The following is a 19,157-nucleotide window of genomic DNA, read 5'->3' on the forward strand; positions in this document are numbered from 1 at the left end:
CGTCGTCTCTCCGACCGCCAGGCCTTTGCACGTGATGTCCCTTTTCTCTGGAAAGCCTTCCTCATCTCTAGTCTCCATCTCTTGGCCTGTTTAATTTAAAACTCATCCATCAAAATCCAGCTCGAGCATCACGTCCTCCTGGCTGCTTCCCCTCTCAAATTCCCTGATGTTCCCCAGGACCCTGAGAGGGACGTACGGGGGAGACCTGCAGACTGAGCAGACATTAGTCCGTGGCTCTGCTGGCTTGACAGGGAGCAGCTGAGAAGATATAACCGGCCTTTTTGACTAGACAGAGGTGACTCCTTGTCCCCGTGTCGGGGTCACAAGTGGCCCTGAACACTGCCCAGACAGGAGCCCCTTAGTATGTTTTGGCTAGAGGGCCCACTCCCCTCCTTGTGGGCCAACCCCCCCCCCCCATTCATTGGAGGTAAGGGAGGATGATAAGGGACTCTGTGGGTGGAGTCTTGGGGTCAGAGAAGGAGAAGCAGAGCCTGAGGGCTGGGGCCAAGGTGGAAAGGAGGGGCTGGGCAGGCAGCTGTGGGTGTGTGAGCCCAGAACCGGCCCTGCAGGATGGCTGGCCCATGAGACAGGCCCCAGCACTGCCAACCACGTGGGGCCCGGGCAGCCCCAGCCGTGGGAACAGCTGGTGAGCCAAACTCCCTCCACCTCCAAGAGAGCCGCTCCTGCCTGGCTCTGCCAGCCCTGGGCTCCGTCTGGGAACAGGCCAGGGGCAGAGGTAGAGGCAGAGAGGAACCCGTTTTATCAGGACGATGTTCCCAGCCATGCCCTATGGTATTTGAGTCCCAGGAATGACTCACAGGGCTCGGACCCAGAGCACCGTGCTCACAGCCCGGTAAGGATGGGGGACAGGGAGCATTTGCTGCTTTCCCACCCCACGTCCAGCTGATGCCGCTCACCTCAGACCACGCCTTCCACATTCGCTCATTCAGCAGATATCCATTAAGCACCCACTGTGTGCCCGGCACTGTTCTAGGTGCTGAGGAGATCATAAGGCAGACAAAATCCGTGCCCTTTGGAACTTGCATTCGAGCAGGGGTGGGATGGGGGAAGACAAGCAGGAAACCCAATACCTTTTGCAGACTGCGTCAGAACAATGTTTCTTAAACCCATGGTGGCAAAACGACAGTTTTGGTTTTTTTTCTAATCTACATCTAGGTTTCTGGGCAATGCCATTTGCTATAAATTCTATAGAATCTACAGATGCCACAGTACAGAAGTTCCTAAATGCTCACTCCCCATTTCTGCGCTCACGTCCTCGTGCGGTGCTGGTGCACACTGTGCCTGAAGGTGGTAAGAGCTTCGGGGGAAAGCAGAGGAGGGCAGGAGAGACCAGGTGGCAGGGCTAGGGGGAGAGCTGCAATTTTAAAGGTGACATTTGAGCAAAGATCTGAAGGAAGTGAGGGAGAACGCCACACATGAGTCTGAGGAAGGTGCATTCAAGGTTTAGTAAAAAGTAGAGTTTTACAAATGTGGATTTTGACTTGTTGAGACCTCATTGCTAGGCGAGGGGCAGGGGGCAGGGAGCACTGTAAGGGGAGATGAAATGGGGATCCCTGGGCAGGGGAGGCCCCAAGGACCACACCCCTGAATCCTGCAGAGGCTGCAGCTCCCTGAGGTGGCTCCTGTGCCCAGGGTGGGCCTGGAGGGTTCCCTAAACCCTCAGAGCTCCGCGTGCCTCTCAAGCCCGGGCAGGGCCTCCCTGGAGCCACTGTGATCCTGAATGGGCACACAGTTTCCCTGAACCTGGTCTCCTCCCTCCTTTCTGAACCTTCTTTCTTCGTGAGCCAGCTTTCAGTACCTGATAAGAGGGTCACCCAGGACACCAGACACAGGCCACTCTCTTGGTAGAAAGACATTTTTTGCCATGCTCAGTGCATCGATCTCCAGCTTTTAGCCCAGGAGGTGGTTTGAGCACTGTTCCTGTGTCCACAGAGGAACAGGGCCATGACCATAGAGAAAGTTCCATCCATCTGATTCGTTTCTGCATCTCATCCCAGCTAATTTGGCAAACTGGACACGTGGAGATTCCTTTCCCTTGTTGAACACACTTTCACACCCGCAAATGCATGCGCAGTCATATACACACATTTCCACACCAAACACACACCCAGACTCAAAATATACTCACGGGTTTGGCCACACGACATCTCCCTACAAACATGCGTCATGAACTTTTGGGTACACTAAAGTGGCCGTGGCCGTGCACATTTACACACACACACACACACACGTACATGCTCTTGTGGACCCACACCCAAACCCACACCCACCATACACATACCCCCCCAGAAACGCGCCCATGCTCCCTGCACATGGAGACTCCCCACCCAAGAGAGTTTCTATTTGGAGCAAACACACAGCAACCATGGTCAGTGGCAGATGGATGGGACAAAGTTCACTTATGTGTCCAGGTGTCTCCACCAACACAGCCAGAAGGAGCAAACAGCAGGCTCGGCCCCTTCCCACTAGGCCTTCAGGAAGGCAAGGCTTGGGTGGGGTCAGATTTGGGCAGGAGTATGGCAGAGCTCCTGGCTGCTGACTCAAGGCCCAGAGCAGAAAGCCTTGTGCATTTCCGACAAGTAGGTCACCGTGACGAGAAGTGCTGGCCCACCTGTCAGACCTAAGGTCAGTTGGAAAAGACTTGCGGAAAACCCAACCCTCATGGGGCAGCAGGTGTTCAATAGGTGCTGCCTTTCATTCCAGCCCTTCCGTTAGGTCTACACAGCCCTGGGAAGCAGGTGTCGGGGGCAAGCACCCTTGCTGGGTGCAGTGTGTATAGAGGGGAAGCGGGCAACGGCTTCAGAGGGGCTGCAATAGGGGATGCATGGGGGAGGCAGGTGGACATATCCCTAATATTGTTCGTATGGATTGCAACTGTGTGTTAAGCACTGTGTGGGTGTTCCCATGTATGACCTTGCAGGATACAGTTGTGCACATTAGAGATTATTGCCTCCGTTTCACAGATGAGGAAGCTAAGTCTCAGAGGGCTTAACTAAATGACTCCAGATCCCCAACTAATAAGGGCAGAAGGAGGATTGGAGCCCAAGTCTGTCTGACTCCGGAGCTCAGACTCTTTCTACATCCCCCTGTGGAAGCTAAGACTTGCATTTTAAACTTCCACAAGCAAGAGGAGTCTAAGGAGATATGACAACTAAATGTACTATGGTATCTTATATGGGATCTTGCAACAGTAAAAGGACATTAGGGAAAAACTGAGGCTATCTGAATAAAGTATGGACTTTAGTTAATGATAACATAAGAATATTGGTTCAGTCATTGTAACAAACGTACCCTACTAATTAAGATGTTAAAAATAGAGAAAACTGGGTGCAAGTACACAGGAATTTTTTGTATTATCTTTATAATAATTCTGCAAATCTAAAAGTGTCCTAAAATAAAAAGTTGATTAAAAAAGAAAAAAATATATATTTGCCAGAAGCAGGAGGCCACAGGTAACTTACATTCCAAGGTGCAGCCTGTGCCCAAGGCCTAAAGAGGCAGGGCCTCTGCAAAATGTCTCACCCCCTTGTCTCAAAATAAAAGGCCATTTTGGATTTTGTACCACTGAGTTCCCATCCCTTGCACACCTGAAATACAGACATTCACTGCAGGGCTATTATATCCAAGGCCACCAGAATCCCCTTCCTCAATGGGACAAAGGGGCACTGAAGGCAGGCAGAGCCAGGCAGGAGGGCACAGAGCTCTGGGGCTCTGCAAACTGGCACGAATTGTTGGGGCCCAGCGGGGAGGTCTTGCCAGGTCTGCCAGCTCCCGCCTTGCAGTATGGCCTGGCCAAGCTGATACTCCCATTGGAATGTAGCTTCTGAGGTAAAAGTCTGGCACTTCCTCTGTTAAATGTATTTCTAGGCATTTTATCCTTTTTTGATACTATTATAAATGTAATTGTTTTCTTGATTTTATTTTAGGGCTGTTTATTGTTCGTGTACAGAAATAAAACTGATTTTTGAAATCAGAAAAGAAATTTAAATAACCATGCATCAGGCTGGCTTTTGACTCCCAGGGTCAGAACGATCCAGTCACAACACAAAGGCAGTGGCACAAGAGGGCACCATTGGAAGAAAGCTGGGCCTGGCCAGAGAGCGGGGGCAATGCATCTGTGTGCCCGCTCTAAGAGTGGATCCCAGCTTCTTCCTTCCCCACGTGTCGGGAATTCCTCTCTGGATTCTGGCATCAGGCCTGAGCTCCTTATCTCCTCCACACTAGCCTTATCTGAGCAATCCAGTGAATCCACCAAGAACGTATGTGCTGCCCTTCCAGCAAGCAGGGTGTTTGCAGAGCTGGCCTTGGGCCCTTCGTCTCCAGGAAGCAGACCCAGCCGAGTGAGCTGGGCTAGGGCTCTGGCTGAAATAGCCCCCAAGACCAGGACCAGCTGGGGCCCCTCCACCTAGGTGAGAGCAGTTGAGCACCTTCTGTGGAACCACATTCCAGACCACCTCGCAGGCTCTACCAGCGGTATGGATTGCAGTGTGGTTTCGGCCACAGTTCACTGAGACCTTGAAGGAAATGGAAAAAAAAAAAAAAAAACAGGAACAACAGAGGGAGAACCGAGGCATCAGGGGACATGAGGCATGAAGGGTGATGGAGAGTGGGGCCTGGCAGTGAGGAGGCCATGAATGACTATTTGCAAATTTTCATGGCTAGGGAAGGTGTCAAAGTTGTCTGTACAAGGATGTTCTTTACCGCAGTGTTTCTAACAGTGAAGACTTGAAAATAAGTTCAAGGTCCAGCCACAGGAGAGAGATAACTAAATTATGATTCAGCCATGCACGGGTAAAATCTGATGGCGGTAGGACGGGTGGTGAGAGGGAAGGGAGGAGGGGAGGGATGTGTTGGCAGAATACATAGGATGTTTAGGGCAGTGAAACTATAGTGGTGGCTACACGTCAATACCATTTGTCAAAACCCATAGAATATATACCACCAAGACTGAACTCTGATGTAAACTATGGACTTAGTGTGTTTATGATGTGTTCATAAACGTTCATCAATTATAACAAATGTACCCTTGTGGAGGGGGATGTTGACAAGGAGGAGGTTATGCACGTGGTGGGGCCAGGAGGCATCTGGGAAATCTCTGCAATTTCTTCTCAATTTTGCCGTGAACCTAAAACTGCTCTAAAATAATAAAGTCTTAAAAAAAAAAAAAACAACCCTGAAAGCTCACAGGTTTTGTTTGGCTTTAAAGGAGAATGGGATTATTTGCCAACATTAAAAAGACTGAGAGGGGGCGCCTGGGTGGCTCAGTCGTTAAGCGTCTGCCTTCGGCTCAAGTCATGATCCCAGGGTCCTGGGATCGAGGCCCGCATCGAGCTCCCTGCTCCGTGGGAAGCCTGCTTCTCCCTCTCCCACTCCCTTTGCTTGTGTTCCCTCTCTCGCTGTCTCTGTCAAATAGATAAATAAAATCTTAAAAAAAAAAAAGATTGAGAGATTTTATGGAAAAAAATATCCAGATGTCCAGCTTCTCTTGAACCAGAAACTCCAGCAACTCTAGGCCCCCACGTCCACTTGGTAAAACTCTGGCCAGAGTTAAGAAGGAGCTGCCTGCTCCCTTTAATGAAGAAGCCCTACAGGCGACCAAGGTTTCTACCTGGCCAAAGCCAACCGTGCAGTTTCACACAGTGTCTCTCAGATTTGGGTGTAGATCTCTTGGTCACACTATTCTCTTACCTGAAATATTCTCCCCTTTACCCCCAACCCTCGGCCAGGCTAATTCATTTTTATCCTGTAGGAATTATGTTAAATGTCACTTCTTCAGGGAAGACTTCCCTGTCTACCGCAGAGTAGGTTAGGGCACTCTGTTTTATGTTCTCATTGCATCCTTGTACAGCTCTTCACTGCTGTCACGGAAATATTTGTGACAGCTCTCCCTTACCGAAGAATTCCCCTTCATAAATTTGGAAGAAATAAGGAAATACAAAATGACCATTAGAATACCAGATCTCTGCAGACAAGAGCCACCCATGGATATTAAACTTAGTGGACAGAATGGCTAAAATTAACAACTCAGGAAACAACAGATGTTGGCAAGGATGCGGAGAAAGGGGAACGCTCTTACACTGTTGGTGGGAATGCAAACTGGGTCAGCCACTCTGGAAAACAGTATGGAGGTTCCTCGAAAAGTTGAAAATAGAGCTACCATACAATCCAGCAATTGCACTATTGGGTATTTACCCCAAAGATACAAATGTAGGGATCTGAAGGGGCACCTGCACCCCAATGTTTATAGCAGCAATGTCCACAATAGACAAACTACGGAAAGAGTCAAGATGTCCATCGACAGATGAATGGATAAAGAAGTCATGGTGTGTGTGTGTGTGTGTGTGTGTGTATATATATATATATATATATATATATATATATATATATATATATATATGCAATGGAATATTACTCAGCCTTCAAAAAGAATGAAATCTTGCCATTTGCAATGATGTGGATGGAACTAGGGGGGATTATGCTAAGCTAAATAAGTCAGCCAGAGAGAGACAAATACATTATGATTTCACTCCTATGTGGAATTTAAGAAACAAAACAGATGAACATAGGGAAAGGGAAGGAAAAATAAAATAAGAGGAAAACAGAGAGGGAGGCAAACCATAAGAGAACCTTTTTTTTTTTTTCAAAGATTTTATTTATTTATTTGAGAGAGAGCACAAACGGGGTGAGGAGCAGAGGGAGAAGCAGACTCCCTGCTGAGCAGGGAGCCTGATGTGGGACTCGATCCTGGGACTCTAGGATCATGACCTGAGCCGAAGGCAGATGCTTGACCGACTGAGCCACCCAGGTGCCCACCATAAAAGACTCTTAACTATAGGAAGCAAACTGAGGGTTGCTGGAGGAGCGGTGAGTGGAGAGGTAGTAACTGGGTGAAGGGCATTAAGGAGGGCACTTGATGAAATGAGCACTGGGTGTTATATGCAACTGAGGAATCACTAAATTCTACCCCTGAAACTAATAATACACAGTATGTTAATTAATTGATTTTAAATAAAAGAAAAGAAAAAGCAAAAAATAAACTTGGCAAAATTTTAAGAGGGAACATGATATTTGCATAGTCTCAAAGTATTCTCCCCCAAACAAATTTTTTATTAATGACAAAAGGGAAAATAGTAACTTTAGAGTGGAGAAACCTGGCAGATTTCGTCTAAGGCTAAGTGACCAAGATAACATTTCCAGTAGTAAGACATATTGGCATCATGTACCTCCTGATATCATGCACTAAGAAGGGCAGGCCACTTCTGGGGCATCCTTTCTAATAATGCATAACCTCAATCTAATCATCATCAAATTAGGGCATCTTCTACAAAGTAACTGACCAGTACTCTTAAAAAGTCTCAAGGTCATGAAAGACTGAAGAATCGTCACAAATTGGAGAACACTAGGGAAACATGACAACTAAATGTAAGATGAGACCCTGGATTAGATCCCAGAGCAGGGGAAAATATGCAAGTGGAAAAGGAAGTCCATACTGAGTAGTATTGCACCAATGTTAATTTCTTGGTTTTCAGAATTGGAATACAGTTGTGGAAGATGTTAACGTCTGGGGAAGCTGGGTGAAGGATATATGAGAACTCTGCATCATGTTTGCAGTTCCTCAGTAAGATGAAAATGGTCGCAAAATAGAAAGTCAAAAAAGTGTTTGTGTAATTATTTGCTCGATGCCTGTGTCCCCTGCTAGGCTCTAAACTTCACAAGGACAGAGACTGTGACTACACTGTCTTTTCATCATTGCATCCTGGGGTTCCTTAAAATGTCTGACACGTAGTGAATATTCAACAAATACGTGCTGAATAAATACACTCGTGGCTACTGACACAGAAAGAGTCCATGGCATAATAATTGAGTGGGAGTCACAGGGCACAAAACAGCACATATAGCATGTCAGTATTCATATAAATTAAGAGGCTGATGATTTACAAGCCAATGTTGACTGTAGTTGTCTCTGGAAGATCAAGTTATGGGTAATTTTTCTTTCTTCTTTTTACTTTATTATATTTTCTAAGCATATTTGCAGGTTCACAAACTGCTTTTATGGGCAGGAAACAAAGTGTGTGCTCACATACATACAACCACATCTGCATTTCAAAGAAAGCCAGGAGCATCATGCCTGACAGCCGGGGAGCCAGACCTCCAGAGCTGGAGAGAAGATGCGCATATCTGAGCCCTGGGCAGTGGTGACAGCTGCAGGCGCTGGGAGACGTGCCAACAAGGTGGGCTACCTCCCCTGTGCTTCTCAGCTTCTCCATTCCTCCAGCCAGCGTTCTCTGAGCAAAGCTTTTGAGCTAATGTATTAATTTCCTAGGGCTGCTGTAACGAATTGCCACAAACCAGGTGGCCTGCAACTACAGAAATTTATTCTCACTCTTCTGGAGGCTAGAAGTCTGAAATCAAGGTATCAGCAGGGCCAAGCTGCCTCCAAAGGCAGTAGGCGACAATCCTTTTGCTTCTTCTTAGCTCCTTGTGGCTCCTGGCAATCCTTGCCATTCCTTGATGTATAGCTGTAGCACTCCCCTCCCCCAATCTCTGCCCCTGTGGTCACATGGCCTTCTTCCCTGTGTCCCCTCTGTGTCTCTGTATCCAGATCTCCCTCTTCCTTCTCTTATTAAGACATCAGCCACTGGATTTAGGACTCACTCTAACTCAATGACCTCATCTTAACTTGATTATATCAGCAAAGACCCTATTTCCAAATAAGGTCACATTCAGAGGTGCTGGGTGCTAAGACTTGAACTGATCTTTTTGGGACACACAATTCAACCCACGACAACTAGGAACTGCCCTGTACCCATTATCTGTTACTGTGCAACCCACCACCTCAAAATTCAGCTGCCTAAAACAGCAACCATTTTACCCGCTCACAGTCCTGAGAGTCAGCCGTTTGGGCTGGGCTCAGCTGGGAGATTCTTCTGCTAGTCTCACCCGAGTCATTAATGTGGCTACAGTCTTCTAGTGGCTCTGCTGGAGCTGGCAGGTCCAAGAAGACCTTATTCATGGCTGGCTCTTGGTGCTGGCAGTAGTTAGGCTAGTGGACCCCAAGAAGGATGACACGTACCTCTTCACGTGATCTCTAGTGCTCCGGCGGGCTAGTCCAAGCATGTTCCCATGCAGCTTGGCAGATTCTGAGAGGACAAGAGCAAAGGCTGCAGGGCCTCTTGAGATCTAGGCTGCTGCATCCTAGCAGTCAAAGCAGGTCACAGGCAAGCCCAGATTCAGGGGTGGGGCAGTAGACTCCAGCCCTTCCTGGAAGAAACAGCATAGTCACACTATAAGGGGTATACACATAGGGATGGGAGGAGTTACTGAACCTACTTTGCAAAGAGCCTACCGCAGGCCCCAAGTTCTGGGAGGAAAAGATGAATAGGTGCAGGCCTTGCCCTTAAGAAACAAGTGAAACTCTGCCGACAATGCACTGGAGAAAGTCCCTGTGTTAGAACAAAGGCAGTGCTTCCCCTGGTGCATGTGCTGGGAGGGAGTAGGAAGTGATAACTGAGCAGCCCCCTGGCCCACCAAATCCCAGGTCAAGGGCCCTCTCACCTTCATCTGCTTCTGAACAATGACCCCCATGCCCTGGGCCCTTGTGGCTCACCACAAGCTCAGATAACCATCACCAGGAATCATGGTCTAAACATACATCAAGGATGGCATGATCTCAAATCCCCAAAGAAGGAGCTATGTCCTCATGGGCAAAGCTGACAGAGGCAAGAGACGACTATCCAACAAGTTGGATACAGAAATGGGTTGGTACAGAAATGAGCTTGGAACTGAGCCTTGGCAGAGTCCCCTCTTCCCTCCCTCACAGGCCCACACTTGTCCTTTTCTCCAGACTGCCCACGAGAGGTCTAGCTGCCATATCTAAGTGGGAGGAGAGCTTCCATGGACACACATATCATATGCCATAGGGAGGTGGAATTCTGGCTGCTTTTATTTACGGAGTGACTTTGAGCTGCTTTCCTCATCTGTGAAACGTAGGGCGATAAAGGTTTGGTAAGAGTTAATGGGAATGATTTGCAAACACCTCAGAAGCTGTACCATTGTCTACAAGGACATATGCTGCTCTTGGTTCATTCATTCATTCAGTCAGTTAGTCATGCAATGTTTAACTTTGTTTTGTCTGCCCAGAGCGGCACCCTCCTCCTAGGATCTGCTCTTGACTTTTCTCCAACCATGTGCTCTGAATGGGAACTGCCATCTTCCTAGATGCCCTCCTCCTAGTGCCTGGTTCAAGGATGGGTGACTGGCTCAAGCTGGGCCAATCGGCGTTCTTCCCTGGGGGCTTTTTAATGTGAGAATGTGGAGGTGGCCGAGTTCCCCCAAAAGTTTGGAGCCAGAAAGTTCTGGAGTCATTGGTGGACATGTCCTTCACCACAAGGAAGAAGTAAAAGAGGGACAGGAAATACAAGTGAATCCTGGAGCTGTGTCCATTGTTGGTTCCAGCTCCCTCTGAGACCCACCTACACCCTCTTCTTCCTGCAGTTATGAGACTTCTCCCCGAAAGATTTCTTTTTGTCTAAATGTGTAACCAAAAGAGTCTTGACTAAGTTGATTTGTTCAATGTTTATTGAGCAATTCCCTTTGTCAAACCCTGGAGATACAACAGAAAAGACCTGGATCCTCTCCTCTGGGAGATCATAGTCTGATGGAGGGGGCGGCATACAGGAGACAACAGGCAGTGTTGTGGGGGCTGCCACAGAGCAAGAATGCTCTACTTTGCTTGGGGGAGATGCCTACCCTGGGCCTTAGGCCTGTCGGTGAGTCTCCTTGACGATGGAGGAGGGTGGGGAGAAGATGGGGGACATTTTAGATAAAGCCTTAATAGAGCGTATAAAGACACAGGATGTGGATCAACACAGCCCCTCTGGGAAATAGAGGTTGTTCCCTGGGGCTGGAGCTCAGGTGGAGAAAAAGGCAGGGTCAGATCAGAAGGGCCTGGTGGACCAGGCTGTAGAGCATGATTGGAGGGGGCAGTTGCTAAGGAGCAGGGTGCCTCCAGGGTCATCCTTAGCTGGTGCGAGATGCACCAGGTGAAGCCAAGGGCTGGCAGGACCACTCACAAGGTGTTAGGGTGGTTATTCAGTTTCCACTTAGAGCCTCCACCCTGCAGCTTGGCACATACATCTGGAGGTGGCCAGAAAGTGGCAATGGAGTTCAGCCATAGAGACAAGCTCAGCCTCCTCCAGCACCCTCATGCCTGGGCCCTGTTATCAGGACAATGGGGGCCAGTCCTTCTGTACATTCTGACCCCACAGAGCAGCAGGCACTGGCCAGCAGTCACATCAAGGTGGGCTGGATATGCTGTAGGTACCGTGTCCTCTGCTTCCACGAAAGCCTAGAGCAGACTGCCCTGGCAACAAACACATCTGCTCACAACTTCATCAACGATAAGCGAGCCCTTTGCTTCACATGGAAAGGAGGCAGAGAACGCAGAGGGGAGGACCTCTCTGGAGGACCCTCAGCTGCATAGGACCAGAAGGGTGGTTTTCTTCTGGGGACCAGAGCCTTTCCTTGCAACTCAGCACACCAAGCAAAAAGGCCTTCACTCCAGGGGCAACCAAGAGGTCAGCCCAAGGGGACCCCATGATGGGGTCACAAGAACAGGTGGTCAGCTCAAGGCAATGGGACCGTCTGGACACAGACCCAAAGTTACGATCAGGGATCAGTGAACATCACTGGGGGGAGACAGTATGAGCAGGTGGAGGGCATAGGTCAAATGACCAGAGTCTGTGAGGGCTCAAATACGTCCTCTGGACCCTCTGCCCCACAGAACCCTGTTTGCCCACCTAGCTCCCACAGCACCCCAGTCAAGCTCCTGTGGTAACAGGTATGTCTGATGCTGTATGTTGTTTGTCCACCAGGCTGTGAGAGCCCCGAAGACAGGGCCTGCTGTTCACATTGCAGCCCTGGCTCTAGCCTAGCCTTGGCATGGAGCAGCGGCTGGGAGTGGGAGTTCTCAGTGAATAATGGACACTTCAGAAGCTCTCACAAGAGACTTAGGAGAACTAGCAGCAGGTGCTGGGCCAGCACAGCCCCAGAGACTGGAGGGCAGAGTCTCAGACAGGAGAGACAGGACATGCAGTGGATTCAGACCCAGAGAGGTTGATGGAGACTAGCTCTGGGAGGAGAGGGACGAGCAAGGCCAGGCTGCCCCCCAGCAGCGTCCCATCAGAAGACACCCAGAGCAGGGAGGACAGAGATTCAGGGAGATGATCCTGCAGGAGGGAGCCCTGCAGGGGCAGAGGGGATCCACAGGTGAGGGGGCTCAGGGCAGAAAATAGGGACCCAGGGGCCTGGGCCCCCATAGAAGAGCCCTAATGGGACCACATGACAGATGTCGGTCCTGGCCAGGACATCTCCCTAACACCCATGATGATCAAGGCCCCATATCCAGGCTCAGTGAACCCCAGGAGCAGGGGTGGCTGGAACCCATACTTAGGGAAGCTGGGGAAGCTGGCTCCTGGTAGAGCCAGGTGGCCTTTGTGTTCAGACAGGTGAGCACACTGCGGGAGCCTACAGGCTGAGGAGGGAGTTACTTGGGAGGGGGGCTGGCCTGTTACCATGGGATCCTCAGTGACCCGGTTAAGTGTGACATCTGAGCCCATTCAGCAGTGCACTGAGCTGGTGGGGGGCAGGGAGGAGGGAGCTGCGGGACTGCAGGAAGGAACTGAATGGGGTCACAAGCCCCTCTGCTCCCAAAGCAGCAAGTGAAGGACGAGCAGGACTTACTGGGTGCTGGGTGGCCTCTGAGTCCCAAGCACTGGAGCAGAGAGAAACAGAAAGTGATTTGCCAGAGGGGAAGAGTAAGAGGGAGGCCGGAGAAGGGGGATTGGGACCACATCCCACAGAGCCTCCCCAGGCTGAGGCCAGAGACCAATGCTGTCCTGCTTGCCCAGAGGGCACCAGGGAAGGACTGGAAGCAGGCAGTGGCGAGGGCAGTTTTGCATTTTAGGAGGAGCTGGAGACTCACTCTATCAGCCCCCACCATCCCCACCCCCAGGCCAACAGCACTAGGCACCACGGTATTTCTTAGGCACTCTGGCCTCAAGTTCCCAATAGTGACCTAGGGGAGGGCTAGGGGAGGTAGCCACAGCCCGGGCAGGCAAGTTGCCCATGGACAGCTCCACCCCTGGGGGCACCCACCCCAGCAGAGTCCCTGCTGGGCAGTGACCATGGGAGGGATCAGACCCAGGCTCACCCAGACCCTGGGCATGGGATGAAGCATGACTATCAGGCCTCAGGCCTCACCCAGTATGGAGTCCCCTTTAACAGCTCATTGGCTTCTGGAGGCACTGGGACTGGCCTGCAGGCCTACCCCATGCTGCCTGGCCCTCCCACCCTGGCTTCCCGTTGGGCTGGTCTGGCTGAGCTAGAAGGTCCTGGGGCCCCATTTCGGGCCCTGCCCTCATGTACCTGCATCAGTGCTGCTGCCTGCCTCCCACCTCAGGCTTAAGGAGGGGCCAGCAGGGCCTTGAATACCCACCAGCTACCCAGGGCTCCCTGATCCCGTCACCTGTCAGGCAGTGTGGGCTGGGTTGTGCTTCTGAGCACCGTTCTCCCCCATCTCTCCCACTGCTCAGCATGTGCCAGGGATGCCAGACTCCCAGGACCCACCTCAGCTGAGGACCATACCACCACCCCCTTTGCACAGCCCTGGCTGACAGAAACCAAGAAGATGCTCAGGGTAGTGTTGGAGGGATCCCCAGCCCCTCCCCGTTGCCCCCACCCCACTTGCTCCTTATGACAAGGCCGAGCCATCGTCTGAGGCACTTCCTCCATGCTCCTGGGAAGGGGATTTTCACCCTGTGGGCCTGACATGGGGACAGGTGATTCATCACTTTCAACAGCAGAAGGATGACACAGTCTACAGCTCCCTGCAGGAAGAAGGGAGGAAGGGAGAGAGACACCAGGAAAGAGCCCAGCAGGTGTGAGAGGGAATAGGGAATCACATGGCCAAGCATCATTTTCAGTACCTCCTCTGATACTGAGCCAGCGGCGGATGGTATGGCAGCCCTGCCTTGCAGGAACTCAAGCTGGCTGGAAGCAGGTGATAAAACACTCATAGTATGTGGAACAGGTATTTCTGAAGTAGGAAGAGGAGGTTTTATAGGAACTCAGCAGAGACCCCTGACCTGGGAGGAGCCAGAAAACCTCACAGAGGAAGAGCGTCTCAGTTCAGGCCTACAGGTTGAACTGGCCAGTTAATAATAGGGAGTGAGAATGGAAGGCAGATGTCCAGGGTGAAGGCAGGGAGAGCAAGGTGTGGGGAAGGACCAGGCAGACGTTCCATGTGCTAGAGAGAGTAAGGCCAAGATGGCACGAACCCCAGGAAATTCCTGCTGCCTGGAAGGAGGCTCTTGGTCAGATGGCCATTGGGTAGTTTGGGGGGGATGGTTTCTGCTAGGGCTCCTGGCCATGCTCCCCAGGATCATGCCCTTCAGACTACTCACTCCTGCTTCTGTCCCATGAGCCCTGGACCATAACTCCAAGGCTAGAACCACAGGAGCACCTTGTTACATCTTCCTGGGACCCCCAGCCAAATCTGCATTTACTTTCCTGGACCACATAAGAGACTAATTTTGCAAATAGGCACCCTGAAGTTCAGAACATCCAAGGAACCTGCCTGACATTACGTGGCACATCAAGCACAGAGACGGTCCAAGCCTGTCCGATGTCAGAGCTCTGGGTGATGTTAATAGGTGTCACACACATACACAACAGGTTCCCTGGTCATGTAAACTTGGGAGGCTGGGTTAAACTCAAACAAGGACATTCCTGCATGACTTCTCAGGGTCTTTGATGTACTAACCAGTGATAGGAGATATACAGCATGGAGAGATTCCCAAATGCGTTTGGCCACGGCCATGGAATCCTTCTGCCCTTGCTGGAGCTGTTGTCTCCAAGGAACCCACCCAGGGGCCTGCTGGTCTGGATGGTAGAGTCAGAGACTGAACTTTGGAAGCCTCCCTGCTTATACCTTGTGCACGCTCACCACAGTGCTGTTCTTGCATTTGGGAGGGTTGGTTCACTGGGGTGTTTTACATGAGCTTGGGTAGATGGAGAGGCCAGGCTCCCCTGACCCCAGCCTTCACAAAAGCCCTCTCCACTCTGTGCAAATTGCCTGTGGCCTTGGATCACCTGTCCATGGGTCAGGAAGGGAAACCCCAGGCAAAAGAGCCATTCCAGGTCACCAAAGGCACCAGCATGTTTGGGGAATGCTTCCGGGAAGTGGTGACATTTTCTCCATAGTCATGCTTCATCCCATGAGTGGGAGAAGTGCAAAGGCACAAGGGAAGAGGCCACATTACAGGAAGCACCAAGGCCATTGGGACCAAATCTGGGAGGGGCAGGGAAAGGGAGCTGGTGCTGGTAGTGGAATCTTTGAAAGCTATCCAAAAGGGATTTGGACTTGAATCTAGGGGTATCAGAACCACAGAAGTTGCTTGAGACAACTTGAGTGACTTGATCAATCCACAAATAATTCCAGCCTAGAATCATTGCCAATCATTCCTTCCTCCCCGTGAGCTCCCAGGACCTGACCCCACCTCCCCACCACATGACTCAGTCAGTGCCTGCAACCTCCCAACTCACCCCTGCTGGAGTGTACCAGCTCTGATCCAGCCCATGCCACTTCTTACCTCCTCCTCCCTCCCTGCCATCTCCTTGGCTTGGTGTCTCCCCTCGGTCCCCGCAGATGGCCTCACATTGCCCGAACAGAGAACCTTGCACAGGCTTCTTCCAGGGTTCTTCCCTTCAGAGCAGACCCCTCAGGGGAGCCATCTGCAGCCACCATCTCCCTGCTCACTAGGCGCCGCCCTCAACACATTTAAAGAACGGTAGTGACTCTGGCGTACCAAGCAGTGTCTAGGCATCAAGAAAACACTGGCGGTGGCCCCCTGCTCCAGCGAACACAGGATGGGCCTCTCTCCTCGGTCCAGTCTGCTCTCCATCTCAGCTTTCCTGGAGCCTGTCTCTGGCTCTCTGGGAAAGGGGCACATCAACCAGGCCAAGGACTGGCCCTCGTAGTCAGCCTGCCCAGGATTTTGGACACTTGTTTCACTTGCAATTGGCAGAAGCCAAAAGCCATCTGTGGGGAGAAGGTAGAGACAGAAGAAAGGAGTCTGACTAGGGGCATCAGACTGCAGTGACCTGCTGCCCCCACCCCATCCTTGGGATGGTTAAGGGTCCGGATGGCTGGATTAAGACTGCTGTCCCCTCTGCCCTCGGGGCAGGGCTGGGACAGGGCTGGCTGCCTCCAGGCTCTGACTGACACATCCTTTCTTTCATGGGTTAGTCCTTTGATGTAGTGTCCTTCTCTTTCAGAGAGGTGGCTATTCCGATCTCAGCTGGGGTCCTGGGGACAGGATCCTTTTACACAAGCCAGGCTCACACCCACCCCCGATACCAGACACCCTGGAGCACTCTTTCCTTGGGATTCTCTCTCCCTCGGCTTCCATGAAGGGACAGAAGCCTTAGAATCTCTTGAAATCTGCTGACTGATTCTCTGCTGGCATGCTAGGTATTTTTACAATTGTTCTAAAATCCCATTATCTCAGCCTTCTGAACAAGCTCAGTGACTCATCCTGGCTGAATCCATGACCAGCCACCAACAGGTCTGCAGCTGCCCTCCCTCACAGGCGTGACAGAGAGCCCTAGGGCAGTGGAAGAGACTTCTGGGTCTTCCACATACTCTCCTCTGCTGAGGCCCGGGCCATGGGCAAAACAAAACGACAACAAAATTAGGAAGGAACGGTCTTGACCACATAGGATAATTGTCAACACTGAGTGGCGTTTCAAAGAAAAACAAAAGTAAACTTATAGGGTTGACGAGCTGGGAGGAGCCCAAAGATGATGTTGCTCCTTCTTTCTAGCCAGCACTTACCACATTAGTAATTTTACCCTTCTCTGCGTTATCATTTGCTTAATTCACTCAATAAATATTTACTGAGCACTCACGACAAGCCAGGCACCATTCTAGATGTAGCTTGGGCCACATTAGCCACAAAGCAAGATGCTGCTCTCTGGGTGCTTACATTCCGGGGGAGGAGAGGGACAGACAGACAACAGTAAATGATATTCATATCAAAGGAAAGGACGGGAGAGGTCAGAAGGTGCAAGTGCTAGGGAAAACGTTCAGAAGAGCAGGCTAAGCAATGCTGGGCTGGGGGCATCTCCAGCTTTCAGTAGAGGTAGCAGAGGGGACCTCTGGGGGAGCATGGCAGCGGAAGGCCTGTGGCAAGAAGAGGCCGGAGGCCAGTTGGCTAGAGCAGGGGGAGCAGAGGGGAGGGCGGCAGAACAGGGAAGGGATCATGTAGGGCCTGGTTCACTGTCACGACTCTGGTTTATATGAGGATGAAAGGCAGAGCACTGCAGAAGAGGGTAGTGACGTGATGGGACTTCACACCTGGCAGAGCCCCCGGAGGGCAGGGTCAGTCTGCAACTGCTAAGAGCTCAATAAATACAAAATACCAGTGAAATGAAGGAATGAATGAGAGAATCCAAGACAGAGATTATGCCCATACCTTCCCAACGAGAAAGGACTGTGAATACTTCAGGACAAACATGTTTCCAATCTGGTCATTGTATTTGGATCAGAGATTCATGTCCTATATCCCTCAGGGAGTTTTTCAAAGTCCTCATACCCAGACCCTTCCGCCGCAAATCCTGATTCCCACGTTGGGTGGGGCCCAGCATGAGTCTGTGAGTCTCACAAAAACCCACCCCCAAGCGAGAAACATCAATGTAGACAGACATTCCCAGATACTTCCAAATACTCAGCACCTGGCATCATAACCAGCCCCAGGGCGCGCATTAAATGAATGAATAAATGTTTTTTGACTGAATTCATGGGTGTCCTAAGTGCGTGAAGAGAGCTAATTAATCGTCCTTTTCCATTTTCAACTCAGATGTTTGGAATTGTGTAAATAAAGAGCTTTCCAGAGAATGAGAGGCCAAAGGCCATTGCTGTCTGCTTTCCCCACCCCCACCGTCCCCCAAAACCTGCCGTGCCACTACCTCTTCTCTGGGGCTCTTCCCTTCATTGGCTTCCACTTGATCTGCCCTAAGTGAGGGAGAGAGCACGGGGGTGGGGGGGGAGAGTGCTATCGTTAGAGGGTCGCAGGGATTCGGAATGCAGATTGCCTTTCATAACCCAGCTCTGTTTCTGCAGAGCTTAGAGCAGGAACGGCCTCTCCGTGGATGAGAGGGGTGCTGGGAAATGAAACTTTACTAGACAGCCCCACGCTCCGAAAGGAAGAGGGTGCTCGGCCTGGGGAGCGGAGGCTTGGAGAGAGGCAGCCATTCACTTCCCTTTCCTTACACAAAGGGTCCACCCACATTCCAGGGACAGGCAGATTCTTCCTGCAGGAAATGCTGGGGCTATGAGGACAGTCCTGTCAGCCCCTTCCCTTCTTGCTTCTCCCCATCTTGGCCAGCTGCCTCCCTCTGGAGCCTGGGGCCTCCGCTCAGGGCATCTGGGTCTCACAGATTCCTGGCCTCTTGCTTGCAGGTGTCGGCTGCCAGAGATTTTTGCATGTAAACAGTAAAGGGCCCCTTATTATCTTGACATAGTTGGAATAAGTACGGCCATTTTTTTTTCTCTTCCCAGAATTCAAAAAAGGCCAGAAATTCCAGAAGGCTCTGACTCAACTCTATTTTCTCCTTCCTCTTGCTTTCCCACCTCTACCCTCATGACCTTGAAAGAGCAGCCCCGAGCCTGCACTTTTCCTCTGTCTGAGGTTGCTGCCATATGTGGTGGCCAGAAGGCATCCCCTAACCCAAGCACCCACTTTGCTCCACTGAGGCAGCAGCTCTGACCTACAGGAGAGTGGGTAGTGATTTGCTAAGGGCCCAGCACTCAAGTCAGGCAGCCCATGTTTGAATCCCAACTCCTCCACTTATCAGCTCTGCAGCAAATGAGTTATGTCTCTGGCCCCTAGCTTCCTCGTGTCTAAGATGGGTGTGTCACTGGTTTCTTTCTCTCAGGCGGACTGTGAGGATTAAGTGAGATAATGTGCAAAGAACAGATCACAAGCAGTAGCTCTGACTCCTGTAGTCTATTAAGCATTGAGCACCTGTCATACACCCACTACTGTAGAAGGTTCCAGGCCTTCAGAGACCACCTC

This window comes from Neomonachus schauinslandi, chromosome 1, assembly GCF_002201575.2.
Source record: "Neomonachus schauinslandi chromosome 1, ASM220157v2, whole genome shotgun sequence".
In the NCBI taxonomy this organism is placed as follows: domain Eukaryota; kingdom Metazoa; phylum Chordata; class Mammalia; order Carnivora; family Phocidae; genus Neomonachus; species Neomonachus schauinslandi.